The sequence below is a fragment of the Arachis stenosperma genome, chromosome 6 (assembly GCF_014773155.1).
Source record: "Arachis stenosperma cultivar V10309 chromosome 6, arast.V10309.gnm1.PFL2, whole genome shotgun sequence".
Taxonomy (NCBI): Eukaryota; Viridiplantae; Streptophyta; class Magnoliopsida; order Fabales; family Fabaceae; genus Arachis; species Arachis stenosperma.
In genome coordinates, this window is record NC_080382.1 from 68,682,467 (window position 1) to 68,698,756 (window position 16,290).

The 16,290-nt window shown below is 38.5% G+C and overlaps 1 non-coding gene across 1 annotated transcript; it reads left to right on the forward strand.

The window, feature by feature from the left end:
• Positions 1 to 5,079: 5,079 nt before the first annotated feature.
• On the forward strand, positions 5,080 to 5,183 carry LOC130937096 (small nucleolar RNA R71). Its single transcript, XR_009068330.1, has one exon. It is a non-coding gene; the product is annotated as a small nucleolar RNA R71 (small nucleolar RNA).
• The last annotated feature ends 11,107 nt before the right edge of the window (positions 5,184 to 16,290 follow it).

Sequence of the window (16,290 nt, forward strand, 5' to 3'; positions counted from 1 at the left end):
ATTTCGAGTGCAGGGAGGTTATAATCTAACAACATCTGTAGTCCTTTTTCAGCCTCTGAATCAGATTTTTGCTTAGGTCCCTCAATTTCAGCCAGAAAATCCCTAAAATCATAGAAAAACACACAAACTCATAGTAAAGTCCAGAAATGTGATTTTTGCATAAAAACTAATAAAAATATACTAAATACTAACTAAATCATGCTAAAAATACCTAAAAATAATGCCAAAAAGCGTATAGATTATCCACTCATCACAACACCAATCTTAAATTGTTGCTTGTCCCCAAGCAACTGAAAACAAAATAGAATGAAAAGAAGAGAATATACAATGAATCTCACAATATTGATGAAACTTAGTCTCAATTAGATGAGCGGGGCTAGTAGCTTTTTGCTTCTGAATAGTTTTGGCATCTCACTTTATCCTTTGAAATTCAGAATGATTGGCATCTATAGGAACTCAGAATTTAGATAGTGTTATTGATTCTCCTAGTTTAGTATGTTGATTCTTGAACACAGCTACTTTTGAGTCTTGGCCGTGACCCTAAGCACTTTGTTTTCCAGTATTACCACCGGATACATAAATGCCACAGACACATAACTGGGTGAACCTTTTCAGATTGTGACTCAGCTTTGCTAAAGTCCCCAGTTAGAGGTGTCTAGAGTTCTTAAGCACACTCTTTCTACTTTGGATCATGACTTTAACCACTCAGTCTCAAGCTTTTCACTTGGACCTTCATGACACAAGCACATGGTTAGGGACAGCTTAATTTAGCCGCTTAGGCCAGGATTTTATTCCTTTGGGCCCTCCTATCCATTAATGCTCAAAGCCTTGGATCCCTTTTACCCTTGTCTTTTGGTTTAAAGGGCTATTGGCTTTTTCTGCTTACTTTTTCTTTTTCTTTCTCTTTCTTTATTTATTTTTTTTGCCATATTTTTTTCCGTAAGCTTTGTTATTCACTGCTTTTTCTTGCTTCAACAATCAATTTCATGATTTTTTAGATTATCAATAACATTTCTCTTTGTTCATCATTCTTTCAAGAGCCAACAATTTTAACATTTATAAACTTCATTATAAAAAATATGCACTGTTCAAGCATTCATTCAGAAAACAAAAAGTATTGCTAGCACATCAAAATAATTATACTAAATTCAAGATAAAATTTGAAATTCAAGTACTTCTTGTTCTTTTGTAATTAGGCGCATTTTTCATTTAAGAAAGGTGAAGGATTCATGGAATTATTCATAGCTTTAAGATATAGATACTAGACACTAATGATCATGCAGTGAAGACACAAACATAGATAACACATAAAGCATAAAAATTGAAAAACAAAAAAATAAAAACAAGGGAATCAAAGAACGGGTCCACCTCAGTGATAGCGGCTAGTTCTTCCTCTTAAAGATCCAATGGAATGCCTGAGCTCCTCTATGTCTCTTCCTTGCCTTTGTTACTCTTCCCTCATGGCTATTTGATCCTCTCAAATTTCATGGAGAATAATGGAGTGCTCTTCGTGCTCTATCGTTAGTTGCTCCATGTTGGAACTCAAATCTCCCAAAGAGGTGTTGAATTGCTCCCAATAGTTGTGTGGAAGAAAATGCATCCCTTGAGGCATCTCAGGGATTTTTTGATGAGGGACTTCCTCATGCTCTTTTTGAGGTCCATGAGTGGGATCTCTTATTTGCTCCATCCTCTTTATAGTGATGGGCTTATCCTCTTCAATGAGGATGTCTTCCTCTATGACAATTCCAGCTAAATTGCATAGGTGACATATGAGATGAGGGAAGGCTAACCTTGCTAAAGTGGAGGTTTGTCAACCACTTTGTAGAGTTTTAGAGATATGACCACATGAACTTCTACTTCCTCTCCAATCATGATGCTATGGATCATGATAGCCCGATCTACAGTCACTTCGGATCGGTTGCTAGTAGGAATGATGGAGCGTCGGATGAATTCTAACCATCCGCTAGCCATGGGTTTAAGGTCATGCCTTTTCAATTGAACCGGCTTGCCTTTGGAGTCTCTTTTCCACTGAGCTCCTTCCACACATATGTCCATGAGGACTTGGTCCAACCTTTGATCGAAGTTGACCCTTCTAGTGTAGGGGCGTGCATCTCCTTGCATCCTTGGCAAGTTGAATGCTAGCCTTACATTTTCCGGATTGAAATATAAGTATTTCCCCCGAACCATGGTAAGCCAATTCTTTGGGTTCGGGTTCACACTTTGATCATGGTTCTTTGTGATCCATGCATTAGCATAGAACTCTTGAACCATTAAGATTCTGACTTGTTCAATGGGGTTGGTGAGAATTTCCCAACCTCTTCTTCGAATCTCATGTCAGATCTCTGGATACTCATTCTTCTTGAGCATGAAAGGGACCTCAGGGATCATCTTCTTTTTGGCCACAACTTCATAGAAGTGGTTTTGATGGACCTTTGAGATGAATTTCTTCATCTCCCATGACTCGGAGGTGGAAGCTTTTGCCTTCCCTTTCCTCTTTCTAGAGGTTTTTCCGGCCTTAGGTGCCATAAATGGTTATGGAAAAACAAAAAGCAATGATTTTACCACACCAAACTTAAAAGGTTTCCTCGTCCTAGAGCAAAAGAAGAAAGAAGGAATGGAGAAGAAGAAGAAATAGAGGAGATGGAGGGTAAAGAAAGGTTCAGCCAAGGAGGGGAAAAGTGTATATGATGTGTGAAAATAAAGGAGTGAGGAGGGGTTTATATAGGAGTGAAAGAGATGGGTATCCGTGTGTGAGGGTTGGGTTTGGAAGGGAAAGTTTTTGAATTTTGAATGGTGGGGTAGGTTGGGTTTTTTGGGGAAGAGTGGGTAGATGTGAATGGTGAAGAGGTGATGGGAAAGAGAGATAGAGGTGATTGGTGAAGGGTATTGGGGAAGAGTGTTATTGGAAAGTGTGAAGAGGAGAGAGAGTGAGTTGAGGTAGGTGGGGATCTTGTGGGGTCCACAGATCCTGAGGTGTCAAGGATTTCTCATCCTTGCACCATTCTGGCATGTAAACGCCCTCTGAGTGCTAATCATGGCGTTAAATGCCAGTTGCTACCCATTTCTGGTGTTTAACGCTAGCTTTTCTTCTTTTCCTGGCATTGAACGCCAACTTGATACCTTTTGCTGGCGTTAAACGCTAGTCTGGTGCCCTTTTCTAGCGTTAAACGCCCAGAATGGTGCCAGACTGGGCGTTTAACGCCCATTTTGCTACCCTTACTGGCGTTTAAACGCTAGTAAGCTCATCCTCCATGGTGTGCTATTTTCAATGCAGTTTTTTTATTTTTACAGTTGTTTTTGTGACTCCACATGATCATCAACCTAAAGAAAACATAAAGTAACAATGGAAAATGGAAATTTAACATAGATAAATAAAAATTGGGTTGCCTCCCAATAAGCGCTTCTTTAATGTCAATAGCTTGACAGTGAGCTCTCATGGAGCCTCACAGATTCTCAGAACATGGTTGTGGCCTCCTAACACCAAACTTAGAGTTTGAATATGGGGGCTCTGTTTGACTCTGTATTAAGATAAGCTTTTCATGCTTCTTTTCCATGTGCACAGAAGGAGATCCTTGAGCCTTAAACACAAGGTAGTCCTCATTCACTAGAAGCACCAACTCTCCTCTGTCAATATCAATCATAGCTTTTGCTGTGGCAAGGAAGGGTCTGCCAAGGATGATGGATTCATCCTTATTCTTCCTAGTATCCAGGATTATGAAGTCAGCAGGGATGTAAAGGCCTTCAACCTTTACTAAGACATCCTCTACAAGTTCATAAGCTTGTTTTCTTGAATTGTCTGCCATCTCCAGTGAGATTCTTGCAGCTTGTACCTCAAAGATCCTTAGTTTCTCCATTACAGAGAGTGGCATGAGGTTTACACTTGATCCCAGGTCACACGGAGCCTTCTCAAAGGTCATGGTGCCAATGGTGCAAGGTATTAAGAACCTTCCGAGATCTGGTTTCTTTTGAGGTATCTTCAGCTGAGCCAAGGTGTTTAGTTCATTAATGAGCAATGGAGGTTCATCCTCCTAAGTCTCATTACCAAATAATTTGGCATTCAGCTTCATGATTGCTCCAAGGTACTTAGCAACTTGCTCTTCAGTAACATCTTCATCCTCTTCAGAGGAAGAATACTTATCAAAGCTCATGAATGGCAGAAGTAGGTTCAATAGAATCTCTATGGTCTCTGTATGAACCTCAGATTCCTTTCGTTCCTCAATAGGGAACTCCTTTTTGTCCAGAGGGCGTCCCATGAGGTCTTCCTCACTAGGATTCATGTCTGCCTCCTCCTCTGTGCATTCGGGCACTTTGATTATGTTGATGGCCTTGCACTCTCTTTTTGGGTTCTCTTTTGTATTGCTTGGGAGAGTACTAGGAGGAGTTTCAGTAACTCTTTTACTCAGCTGGCCCACTTGTGCCTCTAAATTTCTTATGGAGGACCGTGCCTCAGTCATGAAACTGAGAGTGGTCTTGGATAGATCAGAGACTATGTTTGCTAAGCTAGAGTGGCTCTGCTCAGAATTCTCTGTCTGTTGCCGAGAAGATGATGGGAAAGGCTTACTATTGCCAAACCTATTTCTCCCACCATTATTGTTATTGAAGCCTTGTTGAGGCTTCTACTGGTCCTTCCATGAGAGATTCAGATGATTTCTCCATGAAGGATTGTAGGTGTTTCCATAGGGTTCTCCCATGTAATTCACCTCTTCCATTGCAGGATTCTCAGGATCATAAGCTTCTTCTTCAAAAGACGCTTCTTTAGCACTGCCGGATGCAGCTTGCAATCCAGTCAGACTCTGAAAAATCATATTGACTTGCTGAGTCAATAATTTGTTCTGAGCCAATATGGCATTCAGAGTATCAATCTCAATAACTCCTTTCTTCTGAGTTGTCCCATTGTTCACAGAATTTCTTTCAGAAGTGTACATGAACTGGTTATTTGCAACCATTTCAATGAGTTCTTGGGCTTCTGTAGGCGTTTTCTTCAAATGAATAGATCCACCTGCAGAATGATCCAATGACGTCTTAGATAACTTAGACAGACCATCATAGAAGATACCTATGATGCTCCATTCTGAAAGCATGTCAGAAGGACACCTTCTGATCAATTGCTTGTATCTTTCCCAAGCTTCATAGAAGGATTCACCTTCTTTTTGTTTGAAGGTTTGAACTTCCACTCTGAGCTTACTCATCTTTTGAGGTGGAAAGAATTTAGCTAAGAAGGCATTGACCAGCTTTTCCCAAGAGTTCAGGCTGTCTCTAGGTTGTGAATTCAACCATATACTAGCTTTGTCTCTTACAGCAAAAGGGAAGAGCATAAGTCTATAGACCTCGGGATCAACTCCATTGGTCTTAACAATGTCACAGAATTGCAAGAATTCAGCCAAGAACTGATGAAGATCTTGCAATGGAAGTCCATAAAACTTGCAATTCTGTTGCATCAGAGAAACTAATTGAGGCTTAAGCTCAAAGTTGTTTTCTCCAATGGCAGGAATAGAGATGCTTCCCCCATAGAAGTCGGGAGTAGGTGTAGTAAAGTCACCAAGCACCTTCCTTGCATTGTTGGCATTGTTGTTATTTTCGGCTGCCATGTCTTCTTCTTTTTCAAAAATTTATGTCAGGTCCTCTCTAGAGAGTTGTGCTTTAGCTTCTCTTAATTTTCTCTTCAGATTCCTTTCAGGTTCAGGATCAGCTTCAACAAGAATGCCTTTATCTTTGTTCCTACTCATATGAAAGAGAAGAAAACAAAGAAAGTATGGAATCTTCTATGTGACAGTATAGAGATTCCTTGATGAGTCAGAGAAAAATAGGAATAGAAGGATGAGATAGAGAGAAGAATTCAAACTTATAGAGAGGGAGGGGGTCCGAATTATTAAAGGAGGATAAGTGTTAGTGATTAAATAGAAATAGATGAGAGAGAGAGTTTTTGAAAATTAAAAAGATTTTTGACAAAGTGGTTAGTGATTTTCGAAAATTGGGAGTGAAAAAATGGTTAGGTAGTTTTGAAAAAGATAAGAAATAGTGATTAGTTGAAAAAGATTTGAAAATAATTTTTGAAAAGATAAGAAGTTAGAAAAGATTTTTGAAATCAAAATTTGAAAAAAAAATTATTTGCAAAAGATATGATTTGAAAAAAGATATGATTGAAGAGATATGATTGAAAAAGAATTTAAAAAAAAGATTTGATTTTTAAAATTGATGACTTGACTAACAAGAAATTAAAAGATATGATTCTAAATTTCAAATATTGAACCTTTCTTAACAAGAAAGTAACAAACTTGAAATTTTTGAATCACAACATTAATTGTTAGGAAGGATTTTTGAAAATATTAAAAGAAAAAGGAAAAAGATTTGATTTTGAAAAAGATATGATTGCTAAGAGAGGATATGAAAAAGATAAGATTTTGAAAAATTAGTTTTAAAACTTGAAAAATTGAAAAAGATTTGAATTGAAAACAAAACTACCCCCTTGGTGCTATCCTGGCGTTAAATGCCCAGAATGGTATCCATTCTGGCGTTTAACGCCCACTTATCTACCTCCTTGGGCGTTAAACGCCCAGCCAGGTACCCTGACTGGCGTTTAAACGCCAGAATTCCTTCTTCACTGGGCGTTTTGAACGCCCAGCTTTTTCTCTGTGATTCACCTGCTGTATGTTCTGAATCTTCAATTCTCTGTATTATTGACTTGAAAACACATAATTTTAAAAAAAAATTTGAATTTTTTAATGATGAGAGAGAAAAACAACAAAATAAAACTAATCATGAAAAACTAAGATCAAACAAACAATGCATGCAAGAACACTTTGAATGTCAAGATGAACATCAAGAACATATTTTTGAAAATTTTTAAGAAAAGAAAGACATGCAAGACACCAAACTTAGAAATTTTCATGCTAGAGACACTAACAAATTGAAAATGCACATGAGAAACAACAAAAGATACAAAACAAGAGAATTTAAAGATCAGACAAAGAAAATCATCAAGAACAACTTGAAGATCAATGAGAACATATGCATGAGTTTTCGAAAAATGTAAGAAAAATAAAAACATGCAATTGACACCAAACTTAAAATTTGACTCTAGACTCAAATAAGAAACACAAAAATTTTTGTTTTTATGATTTTATTAATTTTTTTGTAATTTTTTCGAAAATTATTTTGAAAAAGAAAATAAGAAACCCAAAATTTTTAATAAGAATTCCAGGAATCATGCAATGTTAGTCTAAAGCTTCAGTCTAAAAAGATTAGACATGGTTAATCAAGCTTCAGCAGGACATTACATACAACAGCCAAATTGATGGGAATCAACTAGCTCCTGTGATGATAAAAGCATCATCTGAAACTCTAGAATTCATTCTTAAAAATTATGAAGAACAAAATAAATAAAAAAAAAGAAAATTACCTAATCTGAGCAATAAGATGAACTGTCAGTTGTCCAAACTCAAACAATCCTCGGCAACGGCGCCAAAAACTTGGTACACAAAATTGTGAGTTCACACTTCTCTCACAACTCCGTGCAACTGACCAGCAAGTGCACTGGGTCATCCAAGTAATACCTTATGTGAGTAAGGGTCGATCCCACGGAGATTGTCGGCTTGAAGCAAGCTATGGTCATCTTGTAAATCTCAGTCAGGCAGATTCAATTGGTTATGGGGTTTTGACAATTAAAAGATGAATAAGACATAAAATAAGATAGAGATACTTATGTAATTCATTGGTGGGAATTTCAGATAACTATATAGAGATGCTTTGTTCCTTCTGAATCCCTGCTTTCCTACTGCTTTCATCCAGTCATGCGTACTCCTTACCATGGCAAGCTGTATGTTGGGGGATCATCGTTGTCAATGGCTACCGTTCGTCCTCTCAGTGAAAAGGGTCCGGCTACGGGTTACGTAGGGCTAATTATCTGTCAGTTCTCGATCGTGTCGGAATAAGATCCAATGATCCTTTTGCACACTGTCACTGCGGCCGGCACTCGTGAGTTTGAAGCTCGTCACAGTCATCCCATCCCAGATCCTACTCGAAATACCACAGACAAGGTTTAAACTTTTCATATCTCAAGAATGCTGCCAATTGATTCTAGTTTATACCACGAAGACTCTGATCTCACAGAATTGAAGGCTCTGTTGTCAGCAGAGGCAACCATGCATCGTGGACCAGGAGGCCAAGAGATATGTATTCAAGCTTGTTTTCAGGTAGAATGGAAGTGGTTGTTAGGCACGCATTCATAAGTGAGAATGGTGATGAGTGTCACTTGATCATCACATTCATCATGTTGAAGTGCGAATGGATATCTTAGAACAAGAATAAGCTTGAATTGAATAGAAAACAGTAGTAATTGCATTAATTCATGAGGAACATCAGAGCTCTACACCTTAATTTATGATGTGTAGAAACTTGATAAACCACTATTTTTTGGTTTATCTTGCGCTCAATTGAATGATTTTATCAAATCTTCACCCACTTATTCATATGAATTGCATGGTTTTACAATTCCTTCCTTATTTTATGGTATATGTGAAAATATGTTTCCTATGCCTTAAAAATATTAAATTTAACTATCCTTTATTACCATTCGATGTCGTGATCTGTGTGTTGAGTATTTTCAGGCTTTATAGGGCAGGAATGGCTTAGAGGACAGAAAGGAAACACGCATAAATGGAAGGAACGCACAAAATGGAGCTTTTGAAGAATTGGCAGCGACGCGAACGCATGGACGAAGCGACCGCGTGCCTTGCGCAAATGGCATCGACGTGAACGCGTGAACGACGCGGATGCGTGACTAGCGCGAAACACAAATGACGCGGACGCGTGACTAACGCGGACGCGTGGAAGAGAAAAACTCCAGATGATGTGGACGCATGACCCACGCAAACGCGTGACGGTTCCCACTTGCAGAAAATTGCAGAAGTCGGCCACAGCGATTTCTGGACCCTTTTCAGTCCAGATCCAAGCCCAGAAAACACATATTAGAGGCTATAAAATGGGGGAATCCGTCCATTCATTAAACAATTCACACAACATTCAAAATACATAATTTTAGGTTTAGATGTAGTTTTTAGAGAGGGAGGCTCTCTCCTCTCTCTTAAGATTAGGATTAGGAGGATTTCATTTAGGATTAGGATTTCTACTTCTCAATTTCCAGGTTCAATGTTCCTTTTATTTATTTTCCCAATTTAATTTATGAACTTTTCTATGTTACATTTGATATCTTTATTAATTCAATTTGAGGTATTTCAGATATATGATTTTTATTTAGCTTTCTATATTCTTGGCTTTGGTTGAGTAATTAGAGACTCTTGAGTTATTTAACTCTTTTGTTGATTGGTAATTGGAAGTTGCTAATTGACTTGAATTCCACAAACTCTAGTCTTTCTTTGGGAATTGACTAGGACTTGAGGATTCATATTGATTTATCCACTTGACTCACCTTCATAGTTAGAGGTTGACTAAGTGGGAGCAATGAGCAATTCTCATCACAATTGATAAGGATAACTAGGATAGGACTTCTAATTTTCATACCTTGCCAAGAGTTTTCTTAGCTATTGATTTATTAATTCCTGTAATTTATTTCTCCTGTTCAAACCTTTCAAAAACCCAAAAATACTGTTTTCCATAACCAATAATAAAACACACCTCCCTGTAATTCCTTGAGAAGACGATCCGAGGTTTAAATACTTCGGTTATAAATTTTATTGGGTTTTGTTACTTATGACAACCAAAACTTTTGCACGAAAGGATTCTCCGTTGGTTTAGAAACTATACTTACAACGCGATTATATTTGTGAATTTCTTTACCAATAGAAATCAGTTCGTCAAAAATGGCGCCGTTGCCAGGGAATTGCAAACGTGTGCCTTATTATTGGTTATTGTAAATATTTTTCTTGTTTGTTTTCTTTGCTTTGATCTAAAAATTTTAAATTTGGTGTCATTTTATTGTTTCTCTCTTTCGTCATTAAATTCAAAAAAAATATATTTTCTCATTATTTTAATTATTTTTTCGAAAATTACAAAAAAAATTCAGATTTTTATTTTAAAATTTTTATCTTATCTTATCTTAGTTTTAAATTTCAAAATTCAAATCTTTTTCAAAAATCATATCTTTTTCAAAATCTTATCTTATCTTATTTCAAAAATCAAATTTCAAATTTTAAAAATCAAACCTTTTCAAAATTTAAACCTTTTTCAAATTTTTATCTTATATTGTTGTCAATGTTTCTAGTTTTAGGAGTTTATTTTCATTAATTTTTATTAGTTTTTATTTCTCTTGCTATTATGAATTTTCACCCCTTTGGCTATGAGTTTGGTTACAATCATGTTACAGGAAGAAGAGATTACAATGAAAGCTTGGGTCATGGATGGGACAATCAAAGATGCGAGGAGTCACAAGGATTTGATCAACCCTCTTGGCAGCAACCACCTCCAAGGCACTATCAACAACCATTCTATGATGCGCACCAAGATAATGGTTATGGTGGACCTCTTCGTGACAATCAACACCCACCACAAAATACCTATGAACCCCCTCCTCCACGTAATTTTGAACCACCATACTCACAAGCCCCTTACCACCAAACACCTCAGTATGACCCTAACCCATATCCATCATGCCAACCACCCTATGAGCCATATGATCCTAATTATGCTATCCAAGCGGAACAAGAGTCAAAGGATCGTTTCAAGGAGACAGTGGATCGACTCAAAGCAACCATTCAACAACTGGGCCAAGCGATAATTCGACTAGACTCCTGACGTTCGGACACTCAAGGAACCCCCATGGCTTCATGTGGAGAATCTACTCAAGAACGCAGAATGAAGGAGAAGCTAGAAACTCCAGTGGACAGTGAGCAGCATGACTTTGTATTAGAACAATTAGAGGAAACCGTAATCGTTGAAGATGAAGAAGTGGTCGAAGACTTAGGAGATGCGGAACCTCCATGGGAAACTCAAGTTATAGAGCCTCCTTCAAAGACGTTTAAAATTGATGTTGAGGAGGGTGTACAACCTCCAAGGCATATCATGGTTGAAGACTTTGAAGGGGATGATCAAGAGATGGATTCAATCATTGATGAATTCTTATCTACATTTGAATCCACTTCCATTGGACTTGATATGGAGTTTAAAGAAGAAGAAGCACAACCTCCCATGCTCTTGGTGAATAATGAAGAAGAGATCAAATTGGAAGAAAGATACCAAGAGGAAGAGGTTGATATCGAAGAAGCTTGCAAAGAGGTGGAAGTTGTCAAGGAAGAACACAAGGGAGTAGAGCTTGCAAGATCATTAGAAACACCTTTCCCAAAGCCATTACCGTCTAATACAACATTCAAGTGGGTAAAACTCTTATCCTTAACCTTTACTTTCCCACTTGAATATGGGCTTCTAGAGACGGATGGTCAACTTAGAGCTCTTTGTGGCATTAAGAGCAAGAGGAAAATGGTTAGTGGTTGGAGTTGTCAAGCAAGGTTCAATATGGTTGCATGCTCCAAATTGAAGTAGAAAGGTTGGTACAATTCTCAATTGAATGGGTCTAGGAAGCTATTTGGATATCTCAGTGAGAATTTTAATTACGTGCCACCCGGATGGAATTATGATGATCAACAAGAAGACGGGTGCAATAGCAAAGTTTGGGATCCCGGAATTCATTCTAGCAATCAACACTCTTGGGGCCTTGTCACTTGCTTTAACTTGCTTGAAGACCCTTTGCGCCTAGTTTGGGATCCCGGAGGCCATTGGAATTACAAACATTGGTGGGGATTCAAGGATCAGTACAAGAACAAGCCACCATGACAAGGAGCTCACCAAATGTCCAACTTAAGGACTTTAACTAAAAGTGCTAGGTGGGAGACAACCCACCATGGTATACTCGTTCTTTTTCAGTCTTAGTTTTATTTTGTTTTTTTTATTCTTATTTTCATTTTATTCTATTTTTTTCTTAAGTGTTCATCCATAATTTCTGCATATTCACCTGCATTTGCATTTGCATTCTGCATATAAAAAAAAGAAAAGCACACGACGCGCCAGTGTCGCTGACACGTCCGTGTCATAGGTGCGTTCTGAACAAAAGAGAATTAAACAGATAGTCACGCGAAAGCGTGGCTGGAGGCGTGTCTTAGGCACAAATATCCCCACACAACCGCGTCGCTGACGCGTTCGCTCCGTTTGTAAAATATGGCCATTCACACGATTGCGTCACCCACGCGCACGCGTGACCTGCAAAATAGACGTAAAAAGGTGTATGGAAGAGAGTTATGGTGGAATAGGGCTGGAACCATGCTAGAAGCACAAGCCCTACCATGTGAACGCGTGCCCCACGCGTCCGCGTCATTTTAAAAGAAAGGCCATTCACGCGTGCGCGTCACCCACGCGCACGCGTCACCCTAAATTTTGGCAATATGCGTTGGAGATAGAGAGTTGCACGAACGCGTGACTCACGCGTTCGTGTCACTTGAAAATATTGCCAATCACGCGAACGCGTGACCCACGCGTCCACGTCAGCTGCGCCGCACATCTTATCCAGATCAGCGCTACTTATCTTATCTTTTCTTTTCTAATCCTAATTTCTTCTATCTTTTCTTCTTTCCTCCTCCTTTCTTCCTTACTTCTTCTTCCTCTCTTTAACTTCTCATCCTTCTTCACTTCCATTCTATTTTACTTAATTTATTTGCATACTTTCATTCATTGCATTTTAATTTTGTGCATATTCTTATTTTCTTCTCTAAGTTGTTATTTTACCATTGGTGTTAAATGTTCTTATTCCACTGTTGTATCTTTTCTGGTACTATTTTGGTGCTTAGTGACTTGTATTACACTGTTGGATGATATTAATTATCTGTCGATGACAATCTTTTATGATACCTGTATTCCTTTTGCATTAACATGAATTTATATTGTCTTTCACTATCTACTATCTCTTCTCCTTTGTTGCAAATTCTGCACCATTGATATGCCATGTGCTTATAGTGTTTCCTCACTTGCATGTTATAGCTACCATGTAATTGAGACCCTCATTATTTGGCATTAATCCACCCATATTTTATTTGTTTCCTATCCTTATTTTTGGGTTACTTTTCTTCTTTTTCTTTTCTTTCAGGATGGCCACCATGAAAGGGAAACAGGAAAAACTTCTTAATGGGGAGACAAACAAGTCCATCTACACATTCTTTGGAGAGAAAAGTGTCAGTTGGAGCAACCCATCCACTTGCACATCTAAGCATGCACCAAGGACGGTGCAATCTTTAAGTGTGAGGAGGTCGATACTGACTTCCATGGGTTAGCCATTTCCTATTTCAACACTGATGAGCGGATAATTTATACGCTTTTTGGCATTGTTTTTAGGTAGTTTTTAGTAAGATCTAGCTACTTTTTGGGAAGTTTTTATTAGTTTTTATGCAAAATTTATATTTCTGGACTTTACTATGAGTTTGTGTATTTTTCTGTGATTTCAGGTATTTTCTAGCTGAAATTAAGGGACCTGAGCACAAATCTGATTCAGAGGTTGAAAAAGGACCGTAGATGCTGTTGGATTCTGACCTCCCTACACTCTAAGTAGATTTTCTAGAGTTAAAGAACTCTAAATGGCGTGCTTTCAAATGCGTTGGAAAGTAGACATCCAGAGCTTTCCAGAAATATATAATAGTTCATACTTTGCTCGAGTTTTGATGACGCAAACTGGCGTTCAAATGCCCCTTCTCTGCCCTATTCTGAAGTTAAACGCCAGAAACAAGTTGCAAAGCAAAGTTAAACGCCAGAAACAAGTTGCAAATTGGCATTTAACTCCAAGGAAGACCTCTACACGTGAAAGCTTCAATGCTCAGCCCAAGCACACACCAAGTGGGTCCGGAAGTGGATTTTTGCATCATTTACTCATTTTTGTAACCCTAGTAACTAGTTTAGTATAAATAGAACTTTTTACTATTGTATTAGACATCTTTGGATTATCTTTTGATCCTTTGATCACATTTTGGGGGCTGGCCTCACGGCCATACCTAGACCTTGTACTTATGTATTTTCAACAGTGGAGTTTCTACACACCATAGATTAAGGGTGTGGAGCTCTACTGTTCCTCGAGTATTAATGCAATTACTACTGTTTTCTATTTAATTCATGCTTATTCTTATTCTAAGATATTCATTCGCACTTCAACCTGAAGAATGTGATGATCCGTGACACTCATCACCATTCTCACTTATGAACGCGTGCCTGACAAACACTTTCGTTCTACCTGCGAAAGCTAGAGTGTGTATCTCTTGAATTCCTGGTCCACGACGCATGGTTGCCTCTCCTGACAACAGAGCCTTCCATTCCATGATATCAGAGTCTTCGTGGTATAAGCTAGAATCCATTGGCGACATTCTTGAGATCCGAAAAGTATAAACCTTGTCTGTGGTATTCCGAGTAGGATCTGGAATGGGATGACTGTGACGAGCTTCAAACTCGTGACTATAGGGCATGGTGACAGACGCAAAAGGATAGTAAATCCTATTCCTACATGATCGAGAACCAACAGCTGATTAGCCATGCGGGAAACCGTAGAGGACCTTTTTCACTGAGAGGATGGGAAGTAGCCATTGACAATGGTGATGCCCTACATACAGCTTGCCATAGAAAGGAGTATGAAGGATTGGATGAAGGCAGTAGGAAAGCAGAGATTCAAGAGGGATAAATGATGAGCGGATAATTTATACGCTTTTTGGCATTGTTTTTAGGTAGTTTTTAGTAAGTTCAAGCTACTTTTAGGGATGTTTTCATTAGTTTTTATGTTAAATTCACATTTCTGGACTTTACTATGAGTTTGTGTGTTTTTCTGTGATTTTAGGTAATTTCTGGCTGAAATTGAGGGACTTGAGCAAAACTCTGAAAAAGGCTGACAAAAGGACTGCTGATGCTGTTGGAATCTGACCTCCCTTTACTCAAAATGGATTTTCTGGAGCTACAGAACTCCAAATGGCGCGCTCTCAACGGCGTTAGAAAGTAGACATCCAGAGCTTTCCAGCAATATATAATAGTCCATACTTTATTCGGAAATTGACGACGTAACTTGGCATTGAACGCCAAGTACATGCTGCTGTCTAGAGTTAAACGCCAGAAAAACGTCATGATCTAGAGTTGAACGCCCAAAACACGTTATAACTTGGAGTTCAACTCCAATAAAAGCCTCAGCTCGTGGATAGATCAAGCTCAGCCCAAGCATACACCAAGTGGGCCCTGGAAGTGGATTTATGCATCAATTACTTACTCATGTAAACCCTAGGAGCTAGTTTATTATAAATAGAACTTTTTACTATCATATTATTATCCTGGATCCTAGATTGTATTTTGAATCCTGTGATCACGTTTTGGGGCTGGCCATTCGGCCATGCCTGAACCTTTCACTTATGTATTTTCAACGGTGGAGTTTCTGCACACCATAGATTAAGGGTGTGGAGCTCTGCTGTACCTCAAGTTTCAATACAATTACTATTACTTTCTATTCAATTCTCTTTTATTCTTATTCCAAGATATACGTTGCACAACACTTTGATGAATGTGATGATCCGTGACACTCATCATCATTCTCACCTATGAACGTGCGTGATTGACAACCACTTCTGTTCTACCTTAGGCCGGGCGCATATCTCTTAGATTCCCCAACAGAATCTTCGTGGTATAAGTTAGATAGATGGCGGCATTCATGAGGATCCGGAAAGTCTAAACCTTGTCTATGGTATTCCGAGTAGGATTCTGGGATTGAATGACTATGACGAGCTTCAAACTCCTGAAGGCTGGGCGTGATGACAAACGCAAAAGAATCAAGGGATTCTATTCCAACCTGATTGAGAACCGACAGATGATTAGCCGTGCTGTGACAGAGCATAGGAACATTTTCACTGAGAGGATGGGATGTAGCCATTGACAACGGTGATGCCCTACATACAGCTTGCCATGGAAAGGAGTAAGAAGGATTGGATGAAAGCAATAAGAAAGTAGAGATTCGAGAGGAGCACAGCATCTCCATACGCCTATCTGAAATTCCCACTATTGATTTACATAAGTATTTCTATCCCTTTTTATTTTCTATTTATTATTAATTATTCGAAAATCCATAAACCAATTTAATCTGCCTAACTGAGAGTTACAAGATGACCATAGCTTGCTTCATACCAACAATCTCTGTGGGATCGACCCTTACTCGCGTAAGGTTTAATACTTGGACGACCCAGTACACTTGCTGGTTAGTTGAACGGAGTTGTGAAAAGAAAGTGCTGAGTTAATGTTTTTGTGCACATACCAAAGAGCTAATATTGTTGATCACAA